This window comes from Lithobates pipiens, unplaced genomic scaffold (assembly GCF_037356315.1).
Source record: "Lithobates pipiens isolate NorthernLeopardFrog02 unplaced genomic scaffold, aLitPip1_a1.2 Scaffold_8, whole genome shotgun sequence".
NCBI classification, from domain to species: Eukaryota; Metazoa; Chordata; class Amphibia; order Anura; family Ranidae; genus Lithobates; species Lithobates pipiens.
The window spans coordinates 16262936-16282424 of record NW_027507903.1 but is presented as its reverse complement, the minus strand read 5'-3'; the positions used below and the strand labels follow the sequence as shown (position 1 = coordinate 16282424).

General features: G+C 46.9%; 2 protein-coding genes across 7 annotated transcripts in view; one reads left to right on the top strand and one right to left on the bottom strand.

The window, feature by feature from the left end:
• The window catches only part of LOC143963824 (protein Lines homolog 1-like), a 53461-nt gene extending 49419 nt beyond the window's left edge, over positions 1–4042 (bottom strand). For all 3 annotated transcript variants that reach the window (XM_077473556.1, XM_077473557.1, XM_077473555.1), the window contains exon 1: positions 3941–4042. The gene's annotated coding sequence lies outside the window, so the exon portion shown is untranslated. The remainder of the gene's footprint in view (positions 1–3940) is intronic.
• Positions 4043–4266: 224 nt separating this feature from the next.
• LOC143963420 (ankyrin repeat and SOCS box protein 7) overlaps positions 4267–19489 on the top strand; it is a 106868-nt gene continuing 91645 nt past the window's right edge. For 2 of the 4 annotated variants that reach the window (XM_077473049.1, XM_077473047.1), the window contains exon 1: positions 4267–4404. The gene's annotated coding sequence lies outside the window, so the exon portion shown is untranslated. Of the gene's footprint in view, positions 4611–19489 lie in introns of all 4 variants that reach the window. The other 2 variants (XM_077473048.1, XM_077473046.1) reach the window with 1 other exon arrangement.

Genomic DNA, 19489 nt, shown 5'->3' with positions numbered 1-19489 from the left:
ACCTTTCCTCTTCCTTGTTCTTAGGATTCTGGCAGAAAGACGGGAGAATAATCTCCTGTGTTCTGTGAAATAAAGAAGCTACTTTTGGCAAATAAAGAGGATCCTGAGTGAGGATTACCTTATCCTCTAGGATACGCAAAAAAAGGCTCTTTAATCGAAAGGGCCTGTATATCACCCACCCTTCAGACCGTGATGATAGCCAGAAGGAAGGCTAACTTAAATGATAAAAGTCTAACAGAAATTTGTCTTGAGCGTCCCCTCCCGTTTGCCTTAGAGTCTGCTGCGGTCGTGTGTCTTAGATCACGCAGTATTTCCTCTAGCGTTGCCTGGGTGCTTTCCACTGCACCCCCCGCCGCTATTGCTGGTAACTGGCGCCATTTTGTGGAAGTCCGTCGCCCGGAAATGACGTCGGGCACTCACGACGGACTTCCGGTCATGCGCAGTGATGCTGGAACGCACGGCCTGCGTCCAGCCATCACTACGACAGAGAGAAAGAAGACTCCACGCCTGGGAATCCGATGCGCGGAAGTGACGTGTGGCGCAGACGCGGACTTCCGGTCATGCGCAGTAGTGCTGGAACGCACGCCATCCGCGTCCAGCACCGCTGCCATAGAGGAAAGATGCAGCTCACCGCACTCCAACGAAACCGGAACCAGCGTTTTAGGTAAGGCAAAACAGTACAAATGGGGAGCAGCATTACCAAGGACAACTCCCCTGTCCTGTGAGGCTGCTATTGGTTTCCCTGTCTGGGAAAACTACCCCCCAGGCCCTCAGCAACGGAGGTCGCCTGAGACTACCGCAGACCCCCTGTCTGCTTGAGTCTCCCAGGGGAAACAATTTCTTGAGAAAAAAGGGTCCCAGACCCCACCAGTAAAAGTAAAAAAAAAAAAATAAAAAAAAAAAAAAAAAAAAAGGAGAAACTTGGTTTCGCTGCCACTTGTGGGAAACACAATCAAGATCTGAGGGTCTGAGGGAGGGGTGGGGACTTTTAAACTTGTTGTTGATTGTGTTTCCTGTCAGGTGGACCAGTCATCTCTCAGGTGTGCCGTCCTGGAAGATGACTGGAGAAAAAAAGAAGGGTATATGCCATTTTTTCGTTCATTTTAAAATAATGAAAGAACTGAGAGTTGCACGCAAACTGCATCACAACAGAACTACTAAAAGTAAATTCCTCATTCATGACAATGCAGTGAGGGGGCTGCCTGTGAATGGGAGAGGGGACCGTACCTGAGGGTGGGAGGGAATTAGCTAGTTTGGAGACCAGGCGTCAGTGTGGTTGGTTGGGAGGGAGTCTGGAATAGAGACATTTAGGACCAGAGGGGGTTGAGATAGAAAGGGAGTTTGTGGAACAGGGGACCAGACCCAAAAGGAGGAGAGTGGGCTGGAGGAACTGGACCGGAGTGTGGGAAGGAGAGGCCTGTGTATTCCTCAAACTGACACCAATGATGGGGCACCATCCATATCCCCCAGGAACACACCAATGATGGGGCACCATTCCGCCCCCCCCCCAGGAACACACCAATGATGGGGCACCATTCCCCCCCAGGAACGTCAATGATGGGGCACTATCCCCCCCCCCCCAGGAACGCCAATGATGGGGCACTATCCCCCCCCCCCAGAATGTGATGGGGCACTATCCCCCCCCCCCCAGGAACGCAAATGATGGGGCACTATCCCCCCCAGAGATACTTATGATGGGGCACTTGTCATTGTATGACTGTCTTTCCACTGTAAGTAAGGTGCTACCTTATTGCAGCTCGGCACTATGCTCACTGCCGACGGTTTCATGCAATCTTTTCCATGTTTAATGATGGTTTTAATCCCTCTTTTTGTAAGTACCCATCATTTGTTTAAATAAAATCAATTTTTGGTGGTACTTCACTATTCGTTCATTTTTTACTTCTGGGTACGTGTCCATCTGGCTCCAACTCTTCATTGAGGAACCCTGGATCTGCTGACCTGGCTTTCCACACACCACCCTAAAGACATCCATGCCAAGCCTTAACTGACCCTCCAGAAAAGCTGGGGGTCACGTAGATCTGGTGAAGGGGGGTGTCACGCACCTTAAGTTCTCATTTATTCACTTTGGATTGGAGCCCCTTCAGTCATTTGTTTTGGACTTTGTGTTGGTTCATCTCATATATTTTTTCACTTTCATTTAGTATGTTTGCGAGCGATGTATTTATAGGTTTTATACCCCTCTCCTGATTGGCTAACTGACTTTGATTTGGCTCCCGTGGGAGCCAGATTGTGCTGCTGCGTTTCATACTGGTGGACATCGCTGGAGAGACATGGGGCTCAGGTAAGTATTAGAGGGGCTGCTACACACAGAAGGTTTTTTTTTTTTTTTTTTTAAATCTTAAAGTGGATGTAAACCCGATTCATGAAATTTGAGCTGGGCACATATATCTGCAGTGTTTTCTCATCTCTCTTCAAAGCACGAAGTCCTGTGGCTTTCTCCTGCTCCATTCTTCTGTTATCAGCCTGAGAACTTCTGACACGTTCTCAGAGATGGCAGCCTGAAGCGTGTCGGGGGAGGTTGCTATAAATAGATTAGCAGTCAGCTTTCCACCTAATGCCCAGTACGCACGATCAGAAAATCATTCGAAAAAATACCGCTTTCGAATCGATCGTACGATAATCTGAACATTAGTACAGAGCTTTCAGGAGCATATCTGGACAGTTCATCTGATATTATTTGACCGGACATGCACCAAAAAATGTTTTGTTTTTTTTTGTACGATGCCAGAGCGCACGATTGAGGTTTGAAAATGCAATAAAACACGACATCACTTCCGAATTTTTTTCTCACAAGCGTGCAATTTTGAGTCTTGGCACGTTTGGCATCTATTTACTCTGTGCAGTCTGAGCCCTTATATTTTACCAGGAAATTGGGCAAGATATTGCGTGTGCGCACCCTAAAACTGCGTTCTTCACTGAGAATTTGCATTTGATGTAGAGAAAAAATAAAAATAAAAAAATAATGGAGAGGGGGAGAGGGAGAGGGAATATATATTATATAATATGAGGGTGTACATGGTGTTTTGTAAAAAAATTTATGAAAGCGTATTTATTCAAAAAAATAAATAAAAAATTATTAAATAATAAAAAAAAATAAAAAAATTGCATTTAAAAACAACTGCTGTGCAAATATATATATAAAAAAAAAAAAAATATTGCAACGGCTGCTATTTTATTCCTTAGGCGTCTGCTATGGAGATTTTTAAGTACCGTAGTTTGTCGCCATTCCACAAGCGTGCAAAATTTTAATGCGTGACATGTTGGGCATCTATTACCTTGACGTACCATCATCTTTCACATTTTACCAGAAATTGGGTTAAAAATGTTGCGTTTTTGCTTGACCCCCCCCCCCCCCCCAATTTAATTCATGAAAGTGTATTTAAAGGGTGCGGAATGTCAGTTTTCCCCCCCCAAGCGTGTGCAATTTTGAGCCTTGGCATTTTTGGTATCTATTTGCTCGGTGCAGCCTCAGCTCTTATATTTTTACCAGAAAATTAGGCGAGATATTGTGTGTGCGCACCCTAAATCTGGTGTTCTTTACTGAGAATTTGCGCTAATTCTGAGCAACACAAAAAATTAGAACGACCGCCATTTTATTCTGCAGGGTCTCTGCATTCAGGAAGCAGATGGTTTTAGGAGTGTTTTACTAATCTTCAGGCAAAAAAAAAAATTATATATATATATATATATATCTCCGCAAGACCATCTCCCACGGTGAAAGTGTTAAAGGGCCCCGTGTACAGACGGAGCAGAATCTCTTTGAAATGAGGCCCCACCTCTGACTTCACTTGCTGCATGCTTGCTTGCTTTGTAGGGCAATTCCAGCCTTTTTTTTCTGTCTTGGCCTCAGTCTGAGCCCTGCTGTACCCTCAGGATAAACAGACACAACAATTACAAGGCATGCACACACATCCCCCACCTCAGACGGCGCTCCAGCATCCTATCAGCTCCTCGGGCAATCTCCTTCTCATCTTCCAACCGCTTGACAAGGGAAGGAGGGGGGGAGGACTAAAAAAAGACAGCGCACACACCACTTCCGGCAACATAGCGCATGCGCGACGCTCTAGCGGCACATTACCTAGCAACCAGAGGGGAGTGGGGAAACTTTGCGTGGAGGGAGGGGCTCCGGAGAAGCCGCCTCCGCCAATCAGCGCGCAGAACGTCCCGCGCCGCGCAGGCGCGGTGCCGACTCTCTGTTGTACTTTGCAGCCTTCGGGTGTCGCTTTGCGGCGCCGCTTTCTGATTGGTCGCGGCTGAGAGAGAAGGGGTGGGGGGGTTGGTGGGAGTTTTGTCTGCCTGTTTCCCGTGATCGCGGAGGGTTATGGGGCAGGCCCCGGGAAGTACGGAGCGGTGTGAGGCGCTGGGCGGTGGTGTGTCCCGGGGGTGAGTGTGTCTCTGTCATAGTAACCTCCCCCCTTCCTCCACGGCGGCTCACCACCTGCCAGGCCGGTACCCGCTCCCTGCACCCACTACTCCGCAACAATGGCAGCCAGTGTTCAATAAACAGCCGTGACTGGGGAGGCCATGATCCCTCCAGCGTCCCTATACCCCCTCCCCTCCCCCACACAGCTGTGCCCTGTCCATGGAAGGTGTGTATGGGCCTCAGGCCTGCTCTGCACTCTCATCTACACCTACATCTATATCACTGTATGGGGGGCCCCCTACACACCTCAGCACTGGGCTTTGTTTACACCAAGCTGGATTGTGCTGCATAGGGAAGCTTTGTTTACATTGGGTAGTGCCCTGCCCTGTAGATTGGCTTTGTTTATACAGGGCTGAGCTGTGCCCCACAAATTGGCTTTGTTTACACAAAGCTGAATTGTGCCCCGCAGCTTGGCCTTGTTTACGTGAAGCTTCATTGTGCTGCACAAATTGGCTTTGTTTACACAGCGCTGCATTATGCCCACGGAGATGGGCTTTGTTTACATTGGGCTGAGCCTTGCCAGCCTAATTGTGCCACAACTAGGCTTTGTTTATACAAGGCTGAGTGGTGTCCCGCAGCTTGTCTTTGTTTGCATGAAGCTGAGTGGTGTCCCACAGCTTGGCTTTGTTTACACAAAGCTGAATTGTGCCCCACAGCTTGGCTTTGTTTACACAAAGCTTAATTGTGCTGCACAAATTGGCTTTGTTTACTCTGGGCTGCATTGTGCCCACAGAGATCGGCTTTGTTTACATTGGGCTGTCCCTTGCCAGACTAATTGTGCCCCACAGCTTGGCTTTGTTTACACAAAGCTTAATTGTGCTGCACAAATTGGCTTTGTTTACTCTGGGCTGCATTGTGCCCACAGAGATCGGCTTTGTTTACATTGGGCTGTCCCTTGCCAGACTAATTGTGCCCCGACTAGGCTTTGTTTATACAAGGCTGAGCGGTGTCCTACAGCTTGGCTTTGTTTACACTCATCTTAATTGTGCCCCACAGCTTGGATTTGTTTACATGAACCTGAGCGGTGTCCCACAGCTCGGCTTTGTTTACACTAAGCTGCATTGTGCCCAACAGCTTGGCTTTGTTTACATGAAGCTGAGTGGTGTGCCTCAGCTTGGATTTGTTTACACAAAGCTTAATTGTGCTGCACAAATTGGCTTTGTTTACACAGGGCTGCATTGTGCCCACAGAGATCGCCTTAGTTTACATTAGGCTGTGCCTTGCCAGCCTAACTGTGCCCCAGCTAGGCTTTGTTTTTACAAGGCTGAGCGGTGACCCACAGCTTGGCTTTGTTTACACTAAGCTGAATTGTGCCCCACAGCTTGGATTTGTTTACATGAAGCTGAGCGGTGTGCCTCAGCTTGGATTTGTTTACACAAAGCTTAATTGTGCCTCGCAGCTTGGCCTTGTTTACATGAAGCTTAATTGTGCTGCACAGCTTGGCTTTGTTTACATAAAGCTTGATTGTGCTGCACAGCTTGGCTTTGTTTACATAAAGCTTGATTGTGCTGCACAGCTTGGCTTTGTTTACACAAAGCTTAATTGTGCCCCACAGCTTGGATTTGTTTACATGAAGCTTAATTGGTGGCCCGTAGCTTGGCTTTGTTTACACAAAGCTGAATTGTGCTGCACAAATTGGCCTTGTTTACACTGGGCTGCATTGTGCCCACAAAGGCTGGCTTTGTTTACATTGGGCTGTGCATTGCCATACCCTATGGTTCGGCTTTGCTTAAACAGGGCTGTGCTGTGTCCCACAGATTGGCTTTGTTTACACAGGAATGCATTGTGGCCCACCGTTTGTCTTTGTTTACATGAAGCTTAAATTTGCTGTACAAATTGGCTTTGTTTACACAGTGCTGCATTGTGCCACAGGGATTGGCTTTTTTTACATTGGGCTGTGCCTTGCCAGCCTAATTGTGCCCCAACTAGGCTTTGTTTATACAGGGCTGAGCGGTGTCCCACAGCTTGTCTTTGTCTTTGTTTACATGAAGCTTAATTGTGCTGCACAAATTGGCTTTGTTTACACAGGGCTGCATTGTTTACATTGGGCTATGCCTTGCCCTTTAGCAGTGATGGTGAACCTTGGCACCTCAGATAGTTTGGAACTACATTTCCCATGATGCTCAACTACACTGCAGAGTGCATGAGCATCATGGGAAATGTAGTCCCAAAACATCCGGGGTGCCAAGGTTCTCCATCACGGCTCTATAGATTGGCTTTGCTTAAACAGGGCTGTGCCCCACAGATTGGCTTTGTTTACACAAAGATTAATTGTGCTGCACAGCTTGGCTTTGTTTACTTGAAGCTTAATTGTGCTGCACAGCTTGGCTTTGTTTACTTGAAGCTTAATTGTGCTGCACAGCTTGGCTTTGTTTACATGAAGCTTAATTGTGCTGCACAGCTTTGATTTGTTTACATTAAGCTTAATTGTGTCGCACAGCTTGGCTTTGTTTACATGAAGCTTAGTTGTGCTGCACAGTGAGGTTTTGTCTACACAAAGCTTAATTGTGCAGCACGTCTTTGTTTATATAAAGCTTCATTGTACCGCACAGCATGACTTTGTTTACATGAAGCTGAATTGTGCCCCACAGCTTGGCTTTGTTTACAGAAAGCTTCATTGTGCTGCACAGCTTGGCTTTGTTTACACAGGGCTGAATTGTGTCCCACAGGTCGGCTTTTTGTTAACATGGAGCATTGAGTTGTGCTGGACCCTATAGATTGAATTTGTTTACGTGGGGCTGTATTGTGCCCTGAAGATTGACCGCATTTAAACAGGGCTTTGTCCCAGGGATTGGCTTTGTTTGCACGGTGCTGCACTGTGTTTCGCAGACTGGCCTTGTTTATACAGAGCTGCGTTGTGCTGTACAGCTTGGCTTCATTCATACAGGGCTGCACTCTGCCCCACACATTGGCTTTGTTTACATGGGGCTCTTTAGGGGCTCCACATATTGGCTGTGTTTACATGGGGCTGTTCAGGGTTCCACAGATTGGCTTTGTTTATACAGAGCTGTGTTGTGCTGCACAGATTGGCTTCCTTACACAGGGTCGCACCGTTCCCCACACATGAACTTTGTTTACATGGGTCTGCACTGTGTCCTGCAGATTGGCTTTGTTTACACATGACTGCCTTGTGCCACATTGGTTTTGTTTACATGGGGCTTCGCTGAGTTCCACAGGTTGGCCTTGCTTTCTTGGGGCTGTATTCTGCTGTACATGTTAGCTTTACACAGGGCTGCATTGTGCTTTGTTTACATGGGGCTGCATTATGCTGCACAGATCGGCTTTGTTTACACAAGGATGTCCTGTGTCCCACAGATTAGCGTTGTTTATACAGGGCTGTATTATACCCCAATCTGTGGAGCACAATACAGCCCCGTGTAAACAAAACCAATCTGTGCAGCAGAATACAGACCCATGTAAACAGCTTGGCTTTGTTTACACAAAGCTTAATTGTGCTGCACAAATTGTCTTTGTTTACATAGGGCTGCAATTTGCCCCACAGAAAGGCCCTGTTTACATGGGGCTGTACTGGGCCACAGCCCCATTCACACTTGAGCATTTTTTTTGGAGTGCTGTAGGGGAGGGAATGCACATTTGTGGCCCCCCATAGACTTTTCTTATGGAAGCCCCTGAAGTCCATGGGGCCCAAGAGGCTTCGTTCTGCTTTATCGGTAGTTTGTGTCCATCGAGTTTACAGGCACCGGAGTGCTTCTGTGTGAACGGCTCACCGTGGGATTTTGGCTTGTTGAGCGTTTTGGAGCTTCAGGCTGAAGAACGCTCAGAGGGGGGATAAGTGTGGATTTAGAAGTGTTTTCTGTAGATATATGCAGGCTCCTGGGGAGGGGGAGGGGGAGGTTGTGCTGGTTTACCTTCCGCCATGTTTTTCTCCTTGTTATTATAAGGTACTCTCAGGTCTTTGGCAATAAAGGTCATCTAGGCCAGTCATTCCCAACCAGAGTTCCTCAAGCTGTGGCCAATCCACCTCCCTATCTGATGGTTCATATTAATATCATTTTAATGTGCCTGGTTTGCTTTTCACCGGCTTCATATTTTAAGGTAGTCTCAGGCCTTTGGCAGTAAAGTCCATCTGCTGCAGCCATTCCCAACCAGGGTTCTTCCAAGGGTTTCCTGGAGGTTCCTTGAGCTGGGACTGGCTGACCACCCATGTGATGGTTCATGCATAGTTGATATGGTTTTAATGTGCTGGGTTGCTTTTCACCGGCTTGATATTCTAAGGCAGTATCAGGCTTTTCACAGCAAAGTCCTTCTAGAACAACCATTCCTGACCTGGGTTCCTGTAGTGCAATGGTTTCCAAACTGCAGGCTTTGCTTGCCTTTAACAGGCCCTTGGGGTACTATTCCTCCCAGTGACACCAATGATGGGGCACTAGTCCTCCCAGTGACACCAATGATGGGGCACTATTCCTCCCAGTGACACCAATGATGGGGCACTATTCCTCCCACTGACACCAATGATGGGGCTCTATTCCTCCCAGTGACACCAATGATGAAGCACTGTTCCTTTCACTGACCCCAACAGTCAGACACTATTCCTCCCACTGATACAGATGATGGGACACTTCCTTCCAATGACACCAATGATGGGGCACTATTACTCCCAGTGACACCAATAATAGGGCACTATTCCTCCCAGTGATACCAATGATGGGGTACTATTACTCCCAGTGACACCAATAATGGGGCATTATTCCTCCCAGTGACACCAATGATAGGGCACTGTTCTTCCCATGACACCAACAATGGGGTACTATTCCTCCCACTGATACAGTTGATGGGGCACTATTCCTCCCAGTGACACCAATGATGAAGCACTGTTTCTTTCACTGACACCAACAGTTAGACACTATTCCTCCCACTGATACAGACGATGGAACACTATTCCTTCCAATGACACCAATGATGGGGCACTTTTATTCCCAGTGACGACAATAATAGGGCACTATTCCTTCCAATAACACAAATGATGGGGCACTTTTATTCCCAGTGACACCAATAATGGGGCATTATTCCTCCCAGTGACACCAATGATAGGGCACTGTTCTTTCCATGACACCAACAATGGGGTACTATTCCTCCCACTGATACAGTTGATGGGGCACTATTCCTCCCAGTGACACGAATGATGAAGCACAGTTTCTTTCACTGACACCAACAGTTAGACACTATTCCTCCCACTGATACAGACGATGGAACACTATTCCTTCCAATGACACCAATGATGGGGCACTTTTATTCCCAGTGAAACCAATAATAGGGCACTATTCCTCCCACTGACACCAATGATGGGGTACTATTACTCCCAGTGACACTAATGATGGGCCACTATTCCTCCTACTGACACCAACAACAGGGCACTATTCCTACCCCCTCCACTGATGCCAACGATGGGGCACCATTCCTCCTGCTGACACCGACAATGGGGCATGATTTTACTCCCTACTGATCACAGGCACTGTGTAATTGTTTTACTCCCACTGACATCGGGGCATTTTTTACTTCTACTGGTCACAGTCCGGCTCCCTTAAAGTCTGAAGGACAGTAAAGTGGCCCTATGTTTAGAAATTTTGGAGACCCTTGCTCTGGGGGTTCCTTGAGCTGGGGCTAGCTGGCCTCCCATGTGATGGTTCATGCATAATTGATATGCTTTTAATGTGCTGGGTTGTTTTTCTCCAGCTGGATATTCTATGGCAGTGTCAGGCCCTTAGCAGCAAAGTCCTTCCAGAACAGCCATTCCCAACCCCGGGCTTCCTTGGTATTCCTTGAGCTGGTGCTGGTTGACCTCCAGTCTGATGGTGCACCCATAAGTTACCATTTTCATGCACCAGTTTACTTTTCCCCAGCTTAATTTTGTCAGGTAGTATCAGGCATTTGGCAATAAAATCCATTTAGAGCCGTCATTCTCAACCAGGGTTCCTCCAGAGGTTGCTTGGGGCTCCTCAAGCTGGGGCCAATTGATGGTGCATGCATAATTAATTGCACAAAAATTTGCTTTTACCTAATACTTTTCAACAGCTAAATATTGTAAGGTATTAACATGTCTTTGGCAATAAAGTCCATCTAGAGAAGCTGTTCTCAACTGGGGTTCCTTCAGAGGTTGGTTGTGGTCTCTGATGGTGGAGGTCATCAAAGAGCACGACACCATCACCTTATAGTTGTATATAAGCATATTGTTCCTACTGACTGCCAATGTAAGGGGCATATTCCAAAAAATTGGTAAGGGTTCCTCCCGAGACCTGAAAATTATTTTAGGGGTAAAAACGTTGAAGGCTGATCAAGACTCAATCAACTCCTATTTGAGAAGGCTAAGGTCTCTTTTAAAGCCTAAGCCCTTGTACACACGGTTAGAGATTCCGACGGAATGTGTCCGATTGGACCGTTTTGTCGGATATTCCGACTGTGTGTGGTCTACATCGGACTGTTTCCGTCGGAGTATCCGACGGACCAAGTTTTCCAACTTGTTGGTAAAATTTTCCGACAAAATGCTCTGATCGGACATAATCCGATCATGTGTAGAGAATTTTGATCGGACCAAGTGCCACGCATGCTCAGATCAAATTCCTACACCAAAGCTATTGGCTACTAGCCTGAACGTAGTCCCGTCGTAACGAAATAACGTCATTACGTTCTGAACGATCGGATTTTCCGACAACTTCGTCCGACCGTGTGTATGCAACAGTTTCGGACAAAATCCGACAGATTTGGTTGTCGGAATCTCCGACCGTGTGTACAAGGGCTAACATTTTCCAGCCCTACCTCCCACCCCCCCCCCCCCCCCCATCCTGCCAGGTATTACGTTTTTCTTAAATGGTGAAGCCAGTTATACTCACCTGAGTCCTCCCATCCAGATCCAAGGCTGACACTATTTCCGCCTGTGGGGATCGCTAAAATTTCAGAGCTGCACACTCTCCTTGGTCCAACCTTGGTAGCCTTTTGGATCCTGAGAGAACCCCTGAGCTGGCCAACCAATGGGAATTGTCCACAATCTTCAGCCAGTGATGTGGACACCCGGAAGAAGGACCTTTCCAGGAAGTAAACAGAGAGAAGGACCCTACGCTGGACGATCACATGACTATTGAAAATGGGGATTTTTTTTAAGGGCTGTTTCACATGGGTTTCAGTGCAGTGTGGACAGCAAGCTTTGACCAAGACTCGGTTCACATTGCCACGGCCAGCGGTACGACTTTTCCGGGCAACTTCTTGGCAACTTGAGTACTAATTTGGTAGAAGTATAGAATAAACGTAGAATAAAAGTCGCCTTGAAGTAGTTCAGGAACCTTTTCTGAAGTTGGGGTGACTAATTAACTGCTTCCCGACCAGCCACCATCATTATACTGCGGCAAGGTGGCTCATTCCTACAAATCGCCATAGCTGTTTGTCAGCGTGTGAGCTTGCTTTTGTGGGTGCGCTCCCATTGTCCAGCAAGGGAGGGGGGGAGCCAATCAGTGGGTCCTGTGGACTCTGTCTGCAGGCCACCCACGATCTTTCCCCGCAGTGACAGAACGGGGTTCTGCCTATGTAAACACGGCAAATCCCTGTTCTGACGGGAGATCACACCAATCCTGTCGGTTTGCTATGCAGGAAGATGGATCTGTGTGTTTCCCCAGTCACACCGTCCCCCATACAGTTAGAACACACAGAGAGGGAACACCTTTAACCCTTTGATCGCCCCTGATGTTAACCCCTTCCCTTTCAGTGTCATTAGTACAATGACAGTGCATATGTTGATCACTGTGTTAATGTCACTGGTTCCCAAAAAGTGTCAAAAATGTCAGTTAGGTGTCCGGCCTGTCTGCCGCAATGTCGCAGTCCCACTAAAAATCACTGATCACCGCCATTACTAGTTAAAAAAAAAATAATAAAAACGCCATAAATCTTTCCCCTATTTTGTAGACGCAATAACTTTTGCACAAACCAATATACGCTTATATTGCTATTTTAACTTTTTACCAAAAATATGTAGCAGAATATATATCTGCCTAAACTGATGAAGAAATGTGTTTTTTGTTTTTTTAAATGTTTTATAGCAGTGGTCATCAACCTTGTCCTCAGGGGCCACTAACAGGCTAGGTTTTAAGTATTACCTTGGGGAGATGCAGACTAGAATACGGCAATCACTGAGCAGCAAATGATATCACCTGTGATGTATTTCAGTTATCTTGCAAACCTGGCCTGTTAGTGGGCACTGAGGACAGGGTTAATGACCACTGTTTTATAGCATTAAGAGCCCTTTCACACCACACCACCGATAGCGTGGGCGGTAAAACAGCGGCGTTTTACCACCGGATTTGCAGCGCATTTTGGCCGCTAGCGGGGCGCTTTTACCCCCGCTAGCGGCCGAGAAAGGGTTAAAATAGCAGCGTTTTGCCGGCGGTATTACAGCGCTGCCCCATTGATTTCAATGGGCAGCAGTGGTGAAGGAGCGGTAAACACACCGCTCCAAAGAAGCTGCTGGCAGGACTTTTCCCTGACGTCCTGCCAGCGCACCGCTTTAGTGTGATACAGACAATGGTGCAGCTTTTTTTAGGCGGATTGCAGGCGCTATTTCTAACACTATAGCGCCTGTAAAACGCCCCGGTGTGAAAGGGGTCTAAGTAAAAAAAATATTTTTTTTTTTTCAAAACTGTTAATTTTTTTGTTTAACGCGGAAAAAAATAACCCTGCAGTGGTGATCAAATACCACCAAAAGAAAGCTCTATTTGCGGGGGAAAAAGGACGTCAATTTTGTTTGGGTACATCGGCGCACAACTGCGCAATTGTCAGACCCAATTTGCGCTAAAAAAAGCGCCTGAAAAGCTCACGAAAAAAGGATTTCAATTAAAATCAATGAATGCTTTCACACTGGGGCAGTGTGGTGAAAAAATGCCCCTCTCCATTGAAATGAATGGAAAGCTCTTCAAAAGCGCTCCGTGTTTTACTGGCAGTTTAGAAGCGCCTCAGTGTGAAAGTGGCCTTAATGTAACGCAGTGCTGTGTCGCAATAAATTGCCTGGTCATGAAGTGGGTAGATCCTTTTGTGGCTGAAGGGGTTAAGACAGCACTCATTGACTAACATTGAATTTGACATGTCATGTGACTTGGGGGTCTCACAAGTCGGGTCCCAAGTCGCAGGTAGTGTGAACCGAGCCTTATGCCGCGTACACACAATCGGACTGTCCGGTGGACCAGTGTCTGTCAGACAATTCGATCGTGTGTGTGGGCTCCAGCTGACTTTTTCTTCCCAAAAGTCCGGCGGACCTAGAAATAAAACTTGCTTCAAATCTTTTCGACGGACTCGAGTCCGGTCTAAAAATCCGGTCGTCTGTGTGTCAGTCCGCCGGACTAAAACCGACGCTAGGGCAGCTATTGGCTACTGGCTGTGAACTTCCTTATTCCACGTCATCACGTTCGAATCCATCTGACTTTTGGAGTGATCGTGTGTGGCCAAGTCCGTTAGTTTGAAAGTCCGACGGACTGCAGCTGTAAAGTCCGTCGGATTCTTCGCCGGACCAAAAATCCGGTCGTGTGTACGCTGCATTAGCCTTTGCAGAACTTTCAGCAGCAAGCTTTGCTGAAACCTTTCAAAGGACCGTTCAGCTCCAGTTTGTAAATGTTGAGCACAGATCCTAATGGGAGCGCTGATTGCCACTTCAGGCAAGCTGCTTGCAGGCTTCAGCAGGCTTCCAACAATCTTCAAGAAGTGCTGAAGCCTGCTGGTTTGTTTATAGTGGTAATCGGCACTCCCTGTAGGATCTGCGTTCAACATTTACAAACTGGAGTTGAGAGCTTCAACAAAGCTTGCTGAAAGTTCTGCAGATGCTTTGTAAAAGCTTGCTGTTCACACCGCTCTGAAGCCTGCTTGAAACCGGTCTTAAACCCTTTGTAGTCTTTAGCAAGTGACTCGTGGTCCACGCGTGTGACAGGGTGACATTGCCGTTGGTAGCCAAGTGTGAAGGCGTGGTCCAGTGCTGTCACTCAGAAGATAGAGCGATGATGTGCAGCCAATGGTGGCGTGAGCCCATGTGCACGAGAAGTGGCTAGAGGAGATAAGGAGTAGATGCAAAAAAAAAGAATAAAAGTCAAAAAGTATCTTATTAGAATAAAACCGACAATTATTTATGATGCAGTCTGTTGTAGATGTCAGTATGGGATATTCATTGGCTGCTATGAGCACCACAGACTCTCCTTCCTTGTAGAATCTTCTGATCATGAAGCCTGACTTTTTAAACTATCAATTCTTTCCTTTTTGTTTTGCTTGTTGGTAGAGCTGCACGATTCTGGCCAAAATTTGATTTTTTTTTCTTAGAATAAAAAGATCACGATTCTGTCTTTCACATTATACAAAAAAAATAAAAAATGGGCTAACTTTAGGGCCGGTTCACACTGGGGGCAATGCGAGGCGACACGACTTGACTTCTGTATAGAAGTCAATGCAAGTCGCCCCGAGGTCGCCCAAAAGTAGTACAGGAACCTTTTTTCTAAGACGGAGCGACTCGAGTCGCTCCTCTTAGAACGGTTCCATTGTACAGAACGGGGGCGACTTGTCAGATCGCGGCACGGCAAGTCGTGTCGCCTCGCGTCGCCCCCTGTGTGAACCGGCCCTTACTGGTTAGTTTTTTTTTTTTTTTTTTAATCATTAAAGTAATAATAAAAAAAAAATTGCATTTGAAAGACCGCTGCGCAAAAAAAATGTGACATAAGATATTGCAACAACACCATTTTATTCTCTAGGGTGTCTACTAAAAGAATATATATAATGTTTGGCGGTTCCAAGTAATTTTCTAGCAAAAAAAATCTTGAAACCAACAAATGTCGGAAAAAGGTTTAGTGTTTAAAGCGGAGGTCCACCCTAAAAAAAACCCCCATAAAAACGCTCCTTTAAAGTGGGATTCCACCCTAAAGTGGAACCTCCGCTGATCGGATCCCTCCCCCCCTCCGGTGTCACAATTGACACCTTTCAGGGGGGAGGGGGGTGGAGATACCTGTCAATGACAGGTATTTACACCCACTTCTGGGCATAGACTCCCGTGGGAGTCTACGCCATTTCCTGCCCTGCCGCGCTGTCTGCTGGGACACACACGGGTCCCAGTGACAGCGCGGAGATTTCCTATTGCGTGGCTCGCGCATGCGCAGTAGGGAACCGGGAAGTGAAGCCGATTCGCTTCACTTCCTGATTCCCTCACCTAGAATGGTGGCGGCAGCAGCCGAGAGCCGAGCGATCGATCGGCCTCGGCTGCCGGCATCGCTGGAACCCGGGACAGGTGAGTGTCCTTTTTTTTAAAAGTCAGCAGCTGTAGTATTTATAGCTGCTGGCTTTTAATATTTTTTTTTTGGTGGAATCCCTCTTTAAATACATTAAAAAACATTTGAAAAAAAAAAAATTTTTTTTTTTACTTACCAGAAATGGCTGTTGCTAGGCAGATCGTCCTAATCTGCCACTTCCTATTCCATGATGATCTTCAGTCTTCTCCTCACATTGATTTCTGGGAAATTTGGGTGCGGTGTCTTCTGGGACCTGTGTGTGTTACAGAAGACAGCCGCCCATTCAGGAATCACCGGGGGACTCGCGCATGCGCAGAAGGAAACGGGCAGTGAAAAAGCAAGGCTCCACTGCCTGTTTCCCCTTAGTGAGGATGGCGGCGCCGGCACACGATACAAGGGAGGGGTTGGCCTCAGGAGGGCCAACATCGCGGGCGCCCTGGACAGGTATGTGTCCTTATTAAACGTCAGCAGCTACAGTGTATGTAACATTTTGAATGACAATTGCGCGGTAATACAACATTGCACCCGAATTCAATTTTTATCTTTTTCTCCCCCCCCCCCCCCCCCACAAATAGAGCTTTATTTTGGTGGTATTTGATCATCTTTGCGGTTTTTATTTTTTTGCACTATCAACAAAAGAAGAATGACAAGTTTGAAAAAACACAATATTTTTTACTTTTTGCTATAATAAATATCCCCATTTAAAAAAAAAAAAAAATTCCTCAGTTTAGGCCGATATATATTATACATATTTTTGGTAACAAAATCACAATAAGCGTATATTGATTTGTTTGCACAAAAGTTATAGTGCCTACAAAATAGAGATAGATTTATGGCATTTTTTTTTTTTACCAGTAATGGTGGTGATCTGCGATTTTTTATCGCGACATTGCGGCAGACACTTTTGACACTATTTTGGGACCATTTATACAAAGATCAGTGCTATAAAAATGCACTGATTACTGTATAAATGTCACTGGCATGAAAGGGGTTAACACTAGGGGCGATCAAGGGGTTAAATGTGTTACCTAGGGAGTGATTCTAATTATTGGGGGAGGGGACTCAAGGGAAGGAGACCAATCGGTGTTCCTCTGTACTGGGAACACACGATCGGTCTCCTCTCCCCTGACAAGACGTGGATCTGTGTGTGTAAACACACAGATCCACGGTCCTGCTCTGTTATCGGTCAATCGCGTGTTCTCTGGAGGAGATCGCGGCCACCGGGCACGCGCATCGGCTCACGAGTGATGCGGTGGGTGTGTGCGCGCGCCCCCTAGATGGGCGGGAAGCTCAGGACATCATATGACGCCCCCGCCCAGGATGGGAGATCCCTCCTGCAAGTGGTTAAAGGGGTTGTAAAGTCAGAAGGTTTTTTATCTTAATACATTCTATCCATTAAGATAAAAAGCCGCCTGTGTACAGCATCCTCCCCCCTAATACTTCCCTGAGGTCCCTCTCTGTCCAGCGATGTCCACAAGTGTCTCAGTCATCTGAGATTCTCTTTCCTGATTGACTGAGACACAGTAGCGGCACCACTGCCTACCACTGCTGTCAATCAGTCGGCAGTCCAATCAGGGAAGAGAGTGGGCGGGGCCAGGTCGGGGCTCCATGAATGGCCACAGAGAGCTGTGACTCAGCTCAGGTGCCCCCCATAGCAAGATGCTTGCCTGCGGGGTCACTGAACAGGAGGGAGGGGCCAGGATCACAGAAGAGGGACCAGAGAAGAGGAGGATTGGGGCTGCTCTGTGCAAATCCACTGCAACAGAACAGGTGAGTATAACATGTTTGTTATTTTTATAGAAAAAAAGCGAGCCTTTACAAACACTTTAAAGCGGATCTATACCCATTTGGGCTCCAAGTGATGCGCCTTCCCCAAGCCTCCCCCTCGCGGCTGCTGACATCTTCAGGCGGCCAGCTTCCTTGTCTCGATCGCCGGCCGATGTCATTGGCCATGCGGGGGATGATGTCACTCCTAATTATGAAAAAAAAAAATTTGATCAGAACTCATCACTATAACAATCATATGGCCATAATTTATGCCCCCTATTATGTCTCTCCTCTGCTTACAGGAGGCAGCCGCCATAGCCAAGAACAGCATCCAATATAAAGCTACCTTTCAAGTAGGGTCAAGAATTAACCATACCCAAAAAAGCAAAAGACAGCTACTATGGCTGTAGCGGACATCCGCTACAGCCATAGTAGCTGTCTTTTGCTTTTTTGGGTATGATTAATTCTTGACCCTACTTGAAAGATAACTTGATATTGGATGATGTCACTCCCACGCATGCGTGGGGAGTTCAGTCAGATTTGGCATTGCCTAATGTGTACAGTGAGCTGCATAGTAACTGTGTAAACTTTAATGTAAAGATATCCATACCTGGAATTTTTTAATGTGATCATGCACATTATAATAATTTGCCCAAAAAGTCCTGTCATTTGGTTAAATATCCCTTTTATATAAACAATGCAGCCATTTTTTTTTTTTTTTTTTAAATAAAATAAAATCTATTTTATTGAGGTGGTCTGGAGAATGCTGAAGGTGATAAATTAAACTGTAAACCTGGTCATTGGCATACGGCTACACTTGTAGCACATTCAGGAATTAATGCAGCCATTTTTTGCAGTTTGCTTTTGATACATTGTTTTGGAGTGTATCTCTGCATATTAATCATTTTGATATGTTGCACATTGCGATACTGTTTCCTGTGTTCGTTTCAGTCCTGGAAGTGGGAGGAAAATCAGGATGATTTGCTCCTTCTGCCTTGGCGTACCCCCCCACAAGCAAGCTGCTTGTTTGGGGAGGTTCTTGTTCAGGCTCGCTCCTGAGCCCCTCGCTCTCTCATCACTAGGTCTGATTGACAGGAGCCAATGGCAAACTCAGTGTGGCTCGGGCCCTGCCCCTGGCTCCCGCATCACTAGATTTGGTTGACAGTAGCAGGAGCCAATTGTAAACAGTGTGGCTTGGTCCCGCTTCCGCATCACTAGATTTGATTGACAGCAGCAGGAGCCAATTGTAAACAGGGTGGCTTGGCCCTGCTTCCTCTTGATTGGCAGCATCAGGAGCCAATGGCAAACAGTGTGGCTTGGCCCCGCTTCCTCATCACTAGATTTGATTGACAGCAGCAGGAGCCAATGGCAAACAGTATGGCTTGGCCCCGCTCCCTCATCACTAGATTTGATTGACAGCAGCAGGAACCAATTGTAAACAGTGTGGCTTGGCCCCCCCCGCTTCCTCATCACTAGATTTGATTGACAGCAGCAGGAGCCAATGGTAAACAGTGTGGCTTGGCCCCCGCTTCCTCATCACTAGATTTGATTGACAGCAGCAGGAGCCAGTGGTAAACAGTGTGGCTTGGCCCCCACTTCCTTATCACTAGATTTGATTGACAGTAGCAGGAGCCAATGGTAAACAGTGTGGCTTGGTCCTGCTTCCGCATCACTAGATTTGATTGACAGTAGCAGGAACCAATTGTAAACAGTGTGGCTTGGCGCCCCGCTCCCTCATCACTAGATTTGATTGACAGTAGCAGGAGCCAATGGTAAACAGTGTGGCTCGGCCCCCTCCCTCATCGCTAGATTTGATTGACAGTAGCAGGAGCCAATGGTAAACAGTGTGGCTCGGCCCCCTCCCTCATCGCTAGATTTGATTGACAGCAGCAGGAGCCAATTGTAAACAGTGGGGCTTGGCCCTACTCCTTCATCACTAGATTTGAATGACAGTAGCAGGAGCCAATGGCAAACAGTGTGGCTTGGCCCCGCTTCCCCATCACTAGATTTGATTGACCAC